The 14,823-nt window shown below is 43.5% G+C and overlaps 1 pseudogene; it reads left to right on the forward strand.

Annotated features, from left to right (window-relative positions):
- Positions 1 to 436: 436 nt before the first annotated feature.
- The window catches only part of LOC115775390 (discoidin domain-containing receptor 2-like), a 22,478-nt pseudogene continuing 8,091 nt past the window's right edge, over positions 437 to 14,823 (forward strand).

Consider the following 14,823-nt stretch of genomic DNA (forward strand, 5'->3'; position numbering starts at 1 on the left):
ATTTGAAGCCTGGTTAACTAGTTTTGAACATAAGTAACCAGTGTGCCGCAAAATGTGCCGCTATTCAACCGCAAATACCGGAAGTACCGCTTGCATCGCTATAAAAGTCTTATGGAAATAAACGTACACTGCGGAAGCAAAGCGCCGTGCCAGCACTATCTGCCCCTTCGTAGTTCCCTTCGTAGGACTCTTGTGTATTTCCTCCAGGCTCTCAGATGTCAGACCCTCAGGGGGCTCATATTGCCTTCCTCCTCCTCCTCCTCGGAGACGGGATGTGATGTAAATACACAGAAACTTTTTTTTCTGTCTCACTCTCTTTGGTGCGTGCAGATCTTTTACTTTCAGCGTTACTGCTGCCGTAAGACTAGAATAAGAGCAAAGGGAGTGCGGTAAAAGGTCGCTACAGAGAACCATCCGGGAGGTAAAGCCGCTGTTTACCCTTCTCCACCATGATCCTGTGAGCTCCGCCGTCTGTCTCGGACGACAAACAGAAGAGCAGCCGGACTGGACTCCGAGAAAATCAAAGCGGAGCGGGGCTCGCTGCTGGTGTGGATCCGGAGGGAAACTGCGGACAGGTAAAACAGCTGATCCTCTCTGTGGGTCTGAAAGGACTGAGACAGGAGCGCTTAAAGCGCGGGGAAACTCAGGATGGAAGCAGAGCTGAAATCTGTGCCTGTGCTGCAGACCGAGGCCTACAGGAACAGGACCGCTCACATCTCTGCTTTGTTACACTGAGAAAGATGCAGGGAAATGATCCCGAGCCCAAACAGCTCCACAGGGAAAGTCCTGCCCTGCAACATGGCAATAAGAGAAATGTCAGAAAAGAAAGGTGCGGACAGAGAGCAGCCGCTGTTGGAATTCTGGCAATATTATAGGAAAATATGTAGGGAATAAAATAGTCAGTGAATTATTATTAACCTACAGGCAAAACCAAAGCTGATAAGTTATAAGTCAGGATTCTGAACATGAAAAGTAGGTTCAGTTCAGTGGCCATGATGTGGTTCTAAAGCAGCAGAGACATATTTCTGTTATAGATGGAAGCTCATTGTAAAAAACTGAAAGCCAAGAAGGTTTAAATCCAAGGTTCTGTTCAGGTGTTTTTTAGGATCTGTTTTCGTTCCCTCTCCCACAGTGTGTTTGACAGCACACAGTTGGGGCATCATTGTTGTTGTTACTTGTAACCAGTGTCATATAATCTGAATTATACCTGTGTATGCCGTTGTGTTTGCAACAGGTTTGTGGATATATTCACAATGAGCTGATAATAGTTGCTTTCCACAGACTGAAGGAGTTTGAACTGTGATGACTTCTTTTACTGACTTCCTTCATGGTTCATCTGTCCGTTGGTGTTGGACCCTCAGCTGCTTCTATGAAATATACTAGTGTGTTTGATAGTGCTGAGGGGAACCCTGGCACAAAATATATTGCATGTTTCATGTCAGTTACCAACCAAGGCTGCAAATGGCTGAAGATGGTAATTAAAAAAAAGCCAAAAACCTTCTGACACCAGCCTCCCTGCAGCTCTGCAGTGACCTGGATCTCTGAATTAGTCTGCTTGAATTATGCAGAAAGTAAATATCTGTTTGAAAGTATAAGGTAAGCAGATATTAAAGTAACTGTTTAGGCCATAGTGAAAGAAAGATATCAAATATGTAGCTGCTTAGCATCATTTTTACATTAGGATGTGAAACTGTTTTGAATGTTGGTAATGATGATGATGATGATACTTTTATGATCCCACAATGGGGAAATTACAGTTAACAGTTACAGTTGGGCAGACGAACCGAAGCACCCAGTCAGTGATTTCAGTTTAGCATGAGTGCTAAAGGCTGCTGCTGGGGAGGGACAGTTTGGGTGGACTGAAATAAAGTGCTGCAGGATGCGTACAAGTGCAGAACTGTTTGGGGTGCATCTCTGCTGATAATATATATGCATATGCAGTACTTAGCTGGAAGAGTCCTTAATGGCAGGAGCTGTGAAGCCTTTTAGAGGAATAATGTGGAACAGCTTTAGCACCAAAGTGAAAAGTTAATCAGAGCCATGCTTTGCACCAAAGTGAACATAAATCACTTTTAATGCTTAAATACAGGAGGAAATGAGCTCTTCTGGATGTTTAACTTGAACTCATGTAAAGAGAGCGCTCATTATCATCTCTCCTGCATGTGTGTGTTTCATGTTTTAGTGTGTCAGTAGTTGGTGCAGCACAGCTTACAGTGTGTTACTGTCAGTGAGCAGACTGAAGCAGGTGGTGTTGCTGTAACTGACTGCACCTCGAGCACAGATTTAGAACAGTTTGCTAACAAAGTGAACATGCATAGAATCTAATGGACGCCTACGAGCCAATCAGAGAGCAGGATTTCCACTTATATTGTGAGAGTCCTACATGGTGAGGTGTGTCTGCAGAACCTTCTTTGGTGTGTGTGTGTGTGTGTGTGTGTGTGTGTGTGGGTGTGTGTGGTGTGGTGGTGTGTGTGTGTGTGTGTGTTGTGTGGTGTGTGTGTTGTGTGCTGATGACCTCTTCAACCTGCACTGGGATCATGTTTGGTTTATTTCATGTTCAGCACTCGGTCAGCTCACCTTACAGGCCTGAACTGATGGCTGACAGCAGCCCTTTCACTGTCACCATCATCAACCTTATTTAGGTGTGTTTGAAAAAATTGAAATATTAGCAAAGCACATTACAAACATAAATGACTGTGACCTTGAACTTAAAAACCCTCTTAAAACCTCTTTACTCATCTGAAGCATGTTTGTATGCTTCCTGCCAGCAGTTTATGTGATATCTGAGCTGGTTATTGTCTGTGATATGCAAGTATTTGAAGAACATCTACACACAGTTTTTTTTACATGCATTTCCCCAACAGCTGACATATGAGTAAGGCTGAAAATTCCCTCCACACGATGCATGAACGGTTAGTTTATGAGATCATCGCGATGATGTCTCCCAATTTTTCTTTTTTTAATTTGATTTGCCAAGTTATTAACTTTGGCTTATCTCTCAGTGGCAAAGAAACTTCCCCAAAATTCCTGGATCCACATCTGGATCACCTCCAAAAGTTAATCTCCTCTAAGGCCGGGCCAAACCCCACCTCTGGTAAAAATCCATCCATAACTTTTAAGTAATCCTGCAAACAAACAGGCAAGTACAAACTTACAGCACGACCTCTTTTAGTGGTAACAATGCAGCTGTTCAGCTCCGGGAACTTTGCACAAGTCTTCAGCACATTTTGGTTACTATGAACAAAAGTACTGACGTATTTACACAGCTGGGTTAGTCTGACTTACAGCATATGTAATAAATTAAAGAGGCTGAAACGCTGCCAGTTTGGGAGCATCTGTACCTAAAATATGAATCTACAGTAAATAAGTGGTTATTTTATGAAATGTGAGCCAGTCTGAGCTTCCAGCTCCTCTAATGTGAGAAAATGCTGTTTATATTACAGTGAGCTGATAGTTTAGGAGAAACTCAGAAGCTGTGATTAATCTGTGGGATTTCTTGGAGAAACCTTGAACGTGAGACGGACGTTTCCCCCCAAACAAAGAACAAAGTTATTTCTATCAGTCTGTCGTTGAGTCACTGAGTGGCAGACCCCTGCACTTATTCAAACAGCTTCATGGTTATGATGTGAGGTGGTAAAAAGCTGATTTACTGTTTCTTGTAAGGACTCTGAGAGCAGCCTGCAGCTACAGAGAGATTGCACAACAGCAGGAGCTCAGTGTTTGGCTCAGACTGTGAGAGCTGACACCTCTGTGCACTCACAAAGAAAAGCAGTGGGAGGCATTTCACTGTACTCAACCCAATGATTTGTATATGAACAGTGCAGTATGTTAGTATCATTAGTATTAGAAGTGCAGGTTGTGTTTGAGTGTAGCTGCAGCATCTATCCACATCCATAACTCTCCTGCTGCTGCTGTCAGACTTACATTTCTTCATAAAGTCACACGATGCCCAAACCTTCATCAAACCTCTGCTGACATGAATCACAGCAGGTTTGTTCTCAGGTTCATCAGCAAACATCTGAGGAGTCTCATTGTTGTGGAGGTGGGAAACACTCTGAAACACAGGCCTGTAAGAGTATCAAAATCTAAAACTTGTTTGTACGACTCTGAATATTTGGCTCGAGTCAAAGTTCTTTAGAAACATTCAGAGTGCAGCATTCTGCACAGATTTAGATTCCTTCTCTGGCAGCAAGAACTCTGTAAATGAAGTCCTCTGTGGCAGATAGCAGTGTAACTGGTGCCTCTGCAGTAACTCCAGCTTCTCGGACTATAGCTGGCGACAGTCACTCTGTTCTGCTCTGCAATCTTGGTGAGCTTGGCTCAGAGGCATGTCTGTGGGGCTCGCTGTGTACCAGCAGCTGAAGTCTTCAACTGCTTTGTTCTCTCTCTGGATACAAGAAGCTGCTTAAATTAGTCACCGAGGATACTTGGCTGATATGGGAGTCTGTAGGTCTGAGTGTAAAACAGTGAAAAAGTCTATCTGCACAGGCCGTCAAGCATCAGCTGTGAGGTCTGGTTCGTGAACGGGAACTAAGACAGTGCTGATGTGTTGAGCTTCGTCTTGTGACTGCAGATAAAATTTATTGTTGTTTATTAAAATGAACTTATAGATTGTTTCACATAGTTTACCCAACATGTGAAAGATTCCCAGTTCAATCCCGGCAGGAGTCACAGATCCATTTGGGGCTGCATCAGGAAAAATCTCCCAAATCAAATCATGTGGAGCTTCCACTGTGGACACCCCTCGTGAATAAGGGAGCAGTCGGAAATAGTTTTAATTCCTCATTGGATGTACTTGTGTCCAATATTCACCCTGCATTGGCTCTATCTGTGTGTTTGTGTTTATATGAACTAAATGCTTTTCAGAACTCGCTTCATCTTCATATCATTTGTCTTCCACAGCTGCCCATACAAAACATGCAGCCTGGTCCAAAGGGAGGATACTCTTGGTAATGTGGTGCTGGGATCTTTGTGTCATTTGAATATTGAGACTTTGTGCTTTCAATTCAGTTCAATTGAATTTTATTTATATAGCGCCAAATCACAACAAACAGTCACCTCAAGGTGCTTTGTATTGTGGGTAAAGACCCTACAATAGAGAAAACCCAACAGTCAGAACGACCCCCTATGAGCAGCACTTGGTGACAGTGGGAAGGAAAAACTCCCTTTAACAGGAAGAAACCTCCAGCAGAACCAGGCTCAGGGAGGGGGGGGTCATCTGCTGAGGGGGGCTGAGGGGAGAGAAAAAAAAAGACATGCTGTGGAAGAGAGCCAGAGATTAATAATAACTAATGATTAAATGCAGAGTGGGGTATAAACAGAGTAAATAAGGTGAATTAAACGAAACAGTGCATCATGGGAACACCCCAACATCCTGCGCCTATAGCAGCATAACTAAGGGAGGGTTCAGGGTCACCTGATCCAGCCCTAACTATAAGCTAGATCATAAAGGAAAGTTTTAAGCCTAATCTTAAAAGTAGAGAGGGTGTCTGTCTCCTGAATAATGAATTACAATAATCCAGCCTAGAAGTAATAAATGCATGAATTAGCTCAGTGTACAGCATTCCTGATTTTCAAGCCAGTGGGTGTTGAGGGGTTGGTCTGAGTATTTTTGGTCTCTCCGTCTGATTTGACTCTTTTCTTCTATTTTTATTTCACTTACATTTTTTCAGGAGATACTGTCACTGAGCCAGAATGAGTCAAATTCACTGGAAAAGTAGGTTCCCGCTTGCTTTTATAGTTTTGCTATGGAGAGTCCCCACATATGAAGCCTATAGTTGGACCCTGAATGGCGACGAGCTCTGGCAGAATGAGAAAGCTGAGTGAAGCTGCTCAGACTTTTTCTATCTGCATATGCTCTGATGTGTGCAAACTTGGCACAGTAAGCTACAGCATCGCTGTGCTGATAGAAAGCAGGGGATGGCCACTTTACAGCCAGATAGGCTTTGTTTTAATGCTCTGGCCTCTCTGCACTCAGAGCTGGCTCTGAAGGCTGAACGTTAACAACATGACGTCAAACCATCTTCAAAAATTTCAATGAACACTCCACATTTCCAATAAAAGATCATCAGAACTGCAATGTGCACAGCTCCTCTAAAATCTATCCAGCTCAATATGGAACCAATAAAGCGATCTATCTGTGGGGTTCTAGGCAGAACTTTTTTTCCCATGGTAGCAGCAGACCTGAAAATCCAACCTTCCTCCAGCTAAAGGTGTCCAAAGAAGTAACTTCAGGTCATTATGTTACCACATAAACTCACTGAAGTTCTTATTATGAAGCTCTCATGATGCATTTGTGTATAAATCCCACCTCAGACATGCTGTAAAACACAAACACTTACAGGAAACGTCCACGATGGTTTTTGGAGAACCGTGTGCAGATAGTCGTGGTTGGAGCTGAAGGAGCAGATTACAGATGCGTTTAAGGAGTGCATTTGGAAGTGTGTCGAGTTTCCACCAGCCAGGCTGCAGCCAGCAGCTCATTAAACCCTTAAGAAACCACAAGGAGGATCTGTTAGCGTGGATCTGAGGAGGGGAGAAGGGACGCTGAACATGGCTGCTGCTGAGAGAACATTATACAGGCAGAAATCGTCAGTGCTTATCAGGCAGAGCTTTATTAAAAGGAGATTACTGAAAATCACCCAAAGGTTTTCTGATGGTGCCGTCCACTCTGTGTTTGGCACTGAAGGACGCTTTAAATCAAGGTTGAGTCCCACTGCCTTCAGTGTCATGAAATGGAAACATGAGCTCATTTAGAAAAATGTGCTCCTGCATTCAGCTGGAATTCTTGATTCATTGTTGGAAGTGTGTGAATTTCAGGATCTCCTGATGAAGTTTTTGATCAAACCTTTATTATTTGATTTTTGTCAGAATCGTTTCTGATCTTAGTTTAAAATGAAATGAAAATGATGTAACTCCTCTGCATTAATAGAAGGCTTATAGAACAGCTAACTCTCCCATTCATGTTCATATTTCTGACAGTTTGACATGCATTCCTTCTTCAATCATTTCCGAGTGCAGTAGCTCTCTCTGAGCTTTTTAATGGCTGCAGCCTCTGCTGCTGCAAAGCATCCACATGACAGCGAAAACCAACATTGTTGTTTTTTTACTGGCCTCCATTTCCAAAAGAAAACATCTGGTTGCTGAAAAGTTTGCTGGAGGCTCCTGTGACGTCACTGCTTATTGAATGTTTCTCTTGAGCTGCGATGAATGTAGCTGTCACTTATTTCCAGTCAGACTGCAGATCCCAGTATGACACCTCTGTTAGTCCTGCGGGGCGAGGAAAGGGTGTCACACCTCCCTGTGGTGACTGAGCTGTTACCATCAGGACACAGCGACGGGCCTTTCATGACTTCCCATCTTCAGAGACCTTTCAAAATTCTTGTGTAGCTTTATTTAAAAAAAAAATATCCATAAATGATGTGTGTGTCCCAAACTTTTGGAGCACACAGTTTTTAAATCTTTTTAGCATCTTCTCTCTTGTAGTTGTCCTTATCTGGTTGTTGCCACCAACTGCACATGTATCTTCTGCACATGTATCGTGTTGCTGGCAGATTTGTTGGTTTGTTGGAAGGTTTCGCTTTGACTCCAAAGACAGACTGAAGCCTCTTTTGTGAAGTTTGCTGCTGTTTGTTGTTTTGGCTCATACAGGATTTATGCTTGAAAGTCAAGCTGGTAAATAAGCAAATAGTTATGCTGTGCCTCATGGCAAGAGTCAGAGTGACTGTTATCAGTACCACAGGTCTGTACTGTGGAGCACGCTGTAGCAAGGTAGCTTCAGGTTTAACTCTGGATTTTCATGCTGCAAAGCTGATTCCAGAGCAGTTTGTCTTTGAGACTAGAAACATGCACAAAACCAACACCTGCTGATCAATCAATTCTCCGGAAAATGGCGCCCCCATTCGTCACCCTACGGACTTTTTCAACTTGTACTTTACTCAGACAGTTTAAAACCATCTTTGGCTCGTGCAGCTCTCTGGTCTGTGTGACCATCACTGACAGGCTGAATCCCACCAAGTGCATCCTGGGATGTAGGTCGTCCACGTGTGCTAGCTGAAACCTCGTTTTGCCATCTGTCTGGACCATTGTGTCAAAGTTAACGGACTGTGTGCGAACAGTAAACTGCTGGGCATCAAAATCCAAACAGTGGACATATTTAAAGTGACAGGACTCATCAATAATGCTGTTTGATGTCAGAAACAGATTTTAGTTTACGGCCCTTCAGCCTGAGATAACTCTGCTGCACTGAACCTCCTGAGAGGGATGAGTGTCTCTGCTCCCCCTGCCTCCACCCACTACTGACAGACTTATGATACCCTGCATACCTGTGTGTGTGTGTGTGTGTGTGTGTGTGTGTGTGTGTGGTGTGTGTGTGTGTGTGTGTGTGTGCCATTTGCATGTAGGTGCATGTGCTTTGAGGATGGATGGTGCAGTGTGTGTTTTAAATGGCTCCAGGTGTGTGCTGCATACATGTGTTTTGTGTGTATCGGTTTTGTCTCCAGGGTTCATTTTCTGAGTTAAGCCACAAAGTCTTGAGTGACATTTTGATGTCAGAGTAGTTACTAATTCTCCATCTGAAATCCAGCAGAGCAGCATGGACTCCATTAAAAGTAAGATGTGAATGAAGCAAAAACATTTTTATGTAATCTTTTATGTTTCGTTGCCAGTGTTGAGTAATTGTTTGAAAACTGTGATGAATTACTCACTGAAGGTTTTACCTGTTACTCAGCAGCAGTGGCAGAAACAGAAAGGAAGAAGTTAATATTTTCAGTAAAATAAACTTAAAGTTTCAAAAGTAGAAATTCTCGTCTCGCACTCGAGTTTGTCTCTATTAAAGGTTTCCAGTTATTGAACATGGCGCATCCTTTTGGAGCTGGAGCTAGTTACTTAGTGGTTACGTTAGTCCTCTGGTTCTCGGCCCAGGAGTTAAAAGGTAAATGTCAAAAACAGACTCAAATTTGGGCGTTTCTCTCAAATATGTGTTAACACTTCCTGACCTCAGCGGCATGTTTCACTCACCTTTTAGCTCTAAATCAAACTGTGACTCTGCAGATATAACTGATGTCTAGTTTCCTGGATTAGGCTCTGCTAGCACGTGCCTCATTCACACTTTCAGGTATATTTGATTGTTCATAACTTGGCTGCAGTCTGTGATGTCGGTTCAAAGCTCGGCGTGTTAAATCAAGCGCTCCTCACGTTCTTCGAATGCCGTCAGCTCTGTCTCGACCAGCTCCAGCTCAGACCTCAGAACCATCACCTGCTCCAGGCTCAACATTCTGCTGATTCCCAGGAGAAATTTAACTCCATGACAGAAGTTCATCTGGATACATGAGCGTAAACATGGACTCAGACAGCAGAGACCACAAAGATTTGCACAGACTGAGGAGGGATATTGCACTTCTGTATGAGAGGACTCCACAGCTGATGTCCTCAGCATGGTTAATACTGTGAAAACTGTCTATCGCAGGTTTTTCTGTTTGTGTTTGAACTTGAAATTCTAGACGTCTTGTGACCCGAGTATCACCAAACATAAGTGATGGATGGAAACTAAGAGATGCAGATGTTCTGTGAATGTTGGGTTTTATGGGCGGTCAGCAGTCCGTTTATCATGAGAAGCAGCTGAAAAATTGGCCATCAATATGCCTACTGCAGTATTTGAAGGAAACACTGAAGAACAATACAGGCTGCTGCAAAATGCTTTAACAGCGAGCACATTTGTGAATGTGGTTACTCACGCTCGTGTGCTGCTGATTGGATAAGAGATTCTGTTCATGAGTCTAATTATGGAAGTTTTATTTCTCCTGCAGTTGCTCTGTTGCTGCTGCAGATAAGCAGCTGGGAGTCTTTACTGACTTACAGGCCCAACAGGGGGGCCCTGCTGGCGTGAGCGCAGCCTCGTTTATTGTGTTGCATAATCAGGCAGGCATTGCTGCAGTTGCATAAACAGCACAGCAGTAAAAAAAGTTTTTTTGTAATTTCCTATTTTATTTTGAAAATACTCATTTTGTTTCATCCCTGCTGGTTTTTTTGGGTCTTTCTTCCTGTTCCTGCCTTTTGTGATTACCTGCTCTGCTCCAACAGTATCTGCTGTGTCTAGTTATCAGTCATTTCACGTCATTAGGTACACCTCGCTGGTACTGGTTGGACCGCCTTTTGCCTTCAGAACTGCATTAATTCTTCATGCATAGATTCAACAAGGTGCTGAAAACATTCCTCAGAGATTTTGGTCCATGTTGACGTCCCAGCGTCACATCTGTCAGCTGCACATCCGTGATACGGATCTCCTGTTCCACCATGTCCCAAAGCTGCTCTATTGGATCTGGCTGTGGAGGCCGTTTGACTTCAGTGAACTCACTGTCATGTTCAAGAACCCCGTTTGAGATGATTGTAACTTTGTGACACGGTGTGTTATCTGGAAGTGGAAGCACACTGTGGGTGTGACGGGTACACTGTGGGGTTTATTCAATGGTAAACTGGTATTAAGACACTCGAAGGGTGCTGAGAAAATATCCCTCCATCAGTGCTTTCATGTTGTTTGTGCCAAATTCTGACCCTACCATCAGGCTACTTTCTTCCACTTTCCACGCCACGTTCAAAGTCACGTAAATCACCTTTCTGCCCCATGCTGTACCTAATGAAGTGGCCAGAGTATACTCAAAGATTGTCTTTGTGTTTTACCTGCTCTACACCTGGTGGTTTCATACCTGCATTTGACCTCAGTCTGAATCACAGTTTAACCTTTGACCCTTCCTCTGAGGCCTTTCCTGTGTGGATGTCCCAGTAAAGAAAAACCATGACTCCCCCTAAATAACAACAATATGTTGTAAAGAGTGAAAAAATGCTCATCCCCTTTTATGATGATGGCTTTAAATATAGTTGTGTTTGTCCAGAGATGACACAAACCTAATTATTTATAATGAGTCAGATTGATTGGTCCATAAGCTAAATGATGCATTTCCTCTAAAATCAGCTCAGAGTAATCCGTCAGGTTTAGGACCTGTTAGTTTTTTTTTTTTTGTTTTTTTTTTGGGGGGGGGGGGTCTTAAAGACAGATGATTTTAGGTCAGTGTTTGGTTCTACTGACTTCTATTGTGAGCTCTGTGAGTCTGTTCAGTCTTTGCTCTCAGTGAACTCTGTCTCATTCACCCCATCAACCGGGGGGGGGTAGATTCCTGTGTGTAGCTGTAAGTGAGAGAGAGGCTTGGAGAAAGGCATGTGGATTCCTGTGTGTTTGTGTGAGCGAGAGACACAGAAGAGGAGGACGGAGAGAGGTCTGGGTTGCGTTGAATGTTTGGAATGTTGAGGCTTTTGGCTTCAGTTTGTTCTGACGGGAGGGGGGGCAGGGAGAGGAGGAGAGGAAAAGAAAATATAGGAGGGAGGGAGGAGGTAAGTAAGGGGAGTTGGAGAAGGACAATGACAGGACATGTTGTATAGTAAGGAAAATGAAGCGTTAAAAGTAAAGGTGTGAGTTTGTAGTGTTGCACTGCTGTACAGCATGTTCTGTTGTTCATGTACACAGTTGTAGTTTAAGGGGGATAAATGTATAAGTACTGGATTTGAGTACAATGAGTATTTTTACTTTAGTTACTTTAAGTATATTTCAATGCTAAACTTTTGTACTAACAGTTAGGATTATGACCTTTACTCAGCCATACACTGTATTATTATTATATATGCACATAAGAGTTTCTGTTGGTGCTGATGTAGGTGAGAGACTGGATCGGCTGATTATTGTTCGCTGTGAGCTAATCTCTGTAGAAACATTAATAAAGCAGATGGAGTCGGGCTCAGCAGGAATCTCAAAGTTTAACTTCTGCATAATTGAAACAAAGTCTCAGTGTGACTCTGATTCTGATGAGATTTAAGGTTGTTGGATAAATGCTCCCACAGCCCAGAGTGTGCTGATTCCCAGTTTATGTCACTAATTCTGATCATTTCGAGGTTGTTTGGTTGGACGAGGCAACGTTGTAACGGCGTCATTTTTGACCCCGGTCAGGTGGGTGCAGAGAGCTGCAGAACTCATTCCTGCTTTCTGTCAGCTTTAAATTTACAGTTCAGAGGTTTGTGCTCACAAGAAGGTTGTTATTTCCATCAGCAGTCATTTGTATTTGGCAGTATGGCTCTGCTCTGGAGGAGCAGTAACCCTAACCCTCTGCAGCACAGAGCAGGCATCAGTGGCTTCCTACAGCTATCATGCTCCTGTCTTATGGACCAGCTCCCAGTGTGAATCTGGGCACAAACTCCCATCCTCAAGGATGTGTAAATGTGTAATCCGAAGGATTGTTTCATGGAAATGAGGCTGAATTCAAAGCCACCCCAGAAGTTGAAGTGAAAAATGAATATGGCATTTTTTTGCCATACCATGCTCTGAGACTGTGCAGGGAGACCTTCTGCCAATTACACGTGTTGATGTGCCATCCTGGAGGAGTTGGACTACCTGTGCAGCCTCTGCAGGGTCCAGGTATGACCTCATGCTACCAGCAGTGGCTCTGACCCTAGCCAAATGCAGAAGTACTGAAACACAGAAAAGATGAGGAGGGAAAGTGTGTGTCCTCCACCTGTGAAACCATTCCTGTTTGGGGGTGTCTCATTGTTGCACCTGTTGGTAATGTCATGAACCCCCCCCGATACTTACTGACCACATCAGTATCACAGAGGTTTACTGACTGATGCTGAACTCTGATTAAAAAGGGTTCCTTTAATATTTTTGAGCAGTGTAGTTATGACCCGTCCCTTAGGCGTGCTGCTGCAGGCTCAGACTGCTGGGGGACTTTCCCATGATGCACTCAACATTTCTTCTCGCCTCTTTTCACATGCTTTGCATCCATAATGCAGCTGCTGCATGTTACTAACTTTTGTCTGCTCTTTCTTTTTGTCGTGTTTGTTGGCTGTGGTCTCTCTGTGCTCTTCTTTTTTTTCTTGTCCCTTTTCCCGTCAAAGCCCGACGGGTGAGACACATGACTGCCCCTCCCTGAGCCTTCATCCAGCAGCAGTCTCCTCCTCTTCAAAGGAAGGTGATTAATGTGGATGCTGCCTCTTAGTAGCAAAGAAACCAGAGAGCCATTCACCATTTCACTCGTGTCCATCTGGGACCTGTCCTAAAGCCTGCAGAGACCTTTAAAGCAGATGAACTCTAAGAAGTGGATGATGCAGAGACGCTGACAGACAGTCGCCTGTGTTGTTCAGACAGGACTTGGTTACATAATGTGCACACTTTGGTCAGCCATCTAACTGCAGGGCTCAGAGCCCCAAAGTTGTTTCACAGTCATTTCATTTCCAGAAATCTGGTTTATTTATAGTAAGCCTGAAATAAAGTAAACCCTTTGCTTTGCTCGAGAGGTCGAGAAAAACTCCAGGAAGTTGTTTAGAATTGTTCAATGAAGCTGAAATGGCTTTTTGTTACAACAACAGTTCCTTATTGGTCTTCAGTAGGTTCTTCTAATCCTTACTTTTCTGTCTCGCTCTGTCTCTCTCTCTCTCTCTGTTAGTTGCTCTCTGTCTCTCTCTCTCATCATGTGACTTTGCTGTAGAGATGAGCAACAGTGCAGGAATCTGAGCTGCAGCCAATGCATTACATAAAGCTCCCTCTCTCCCTCCTTCTCCCCCAATCGTTGCTAGAAAACAAACGTGAAGCACTTCTTCTTCGGCTCGGCTAAAGTGAATGAACTCATTTCCTGAAGGCAGAGGTTTTTTTTTATTAGGAAAAAAGCAGAGGGATTGCTTCAGCCTGGATTCTGTGGTATTTAAGGACAGTCAGTATTGGAAAAAACATGAAGTCTATGTGTAGCGGACTGCAATCAGCTGCTGCAGCTTGTTGTGTCTGAAACGTCCACGTCAGGAGCGTCCCATCTTTAACTGTTAGCGGCGAGCTGGATGCTTCCACAGGGACAGGCAGCAGAGGTTCTGATTTACAGTCACTGTCAGATTTTGCCTGTTGAAATCAGCGCCACACAAATGATTGTTCTTTAATTATGTAACTGTGTTTTTCATTTTAGAGCAGGGCTTCTCTGCAGCTCCCTGTGGGGAATAGTGGGAATGAAGTACAATAACTGTTTCTACAGTGGTCATTACGGGGACCGAGCGCTGACCTCCTGAGGGCGCGTTTGTGTCTCCTCCTGGTTTCCAATCAGGGATCGTTTGTGTGTTTACCGCTACACAGCAGGGCCGTATGATTGCTCTGCAGGTGGCAGTGAATCATAATTAAGTTGAATTCGACTCATTTTTCATTTTTAAAAGCTGATACATTGTATCCACACTGGAAATGACCTCACTTTGACAGCTGTCATCTGTGGGCATTCTAATGAACAGGAGCCAGGGTAACATTACCAAAATCATTTTGGATGTTTCTGTAATGGTTAATCCACTTAATGTTAAAGCTAAAATATAATTACCCATTCATTTTCAAATGTACTGTTATACAGCACAGCAGAAAAACACTGAAGCACATTATTATTATTTACTGAACAGAAAAATTTGTTTTAGTTGTTGAATGTTTGGGTATAAAAGCAGGAATTCATCCCAATAAATAATAATATCATTTTTAGCTGGTCTGATACCCTGCAGAGTAGGCTCATGTGGATTATAATATTTGCAGCACTGGTAATGTTGACAGGCTCATTTCTCCTTCAGTTCCCAAACCCGTTTAAAAACCTGGATTTTCATGTTTCACTTCAGCTCTTTGTTTTTCCCCTTCCGCCCATTGTTGTCCTCCACCGTGCTCTCTGCTGCCTTCGCCTCCCTCCTCCTCCTCTTTGTTTTCTCTCCTCATTTTCTTCATTTTCTTATCAGCTCTCAGCCTCACCCTGCTGTCTGACACTTTTCTTC

The sequence above is a fragment of the Archocentrus centrarchus genome, unplaced genomic scaffold (assembly GCF_007364275.1).
Source record: "Archocentrus centrarchus isolate MPI-CPG fArcCen1 unplaced genomic scaffold, fArcCen1 scaffold_114_ctg1, whole genome shotgun sequence".
Lineage (NCBI taxonomy): Eukaryota > Metazoa > Chordata > Actinopteri > Cichliformes > Cichlidae > Archocentrus > Archocentrus centrarchus.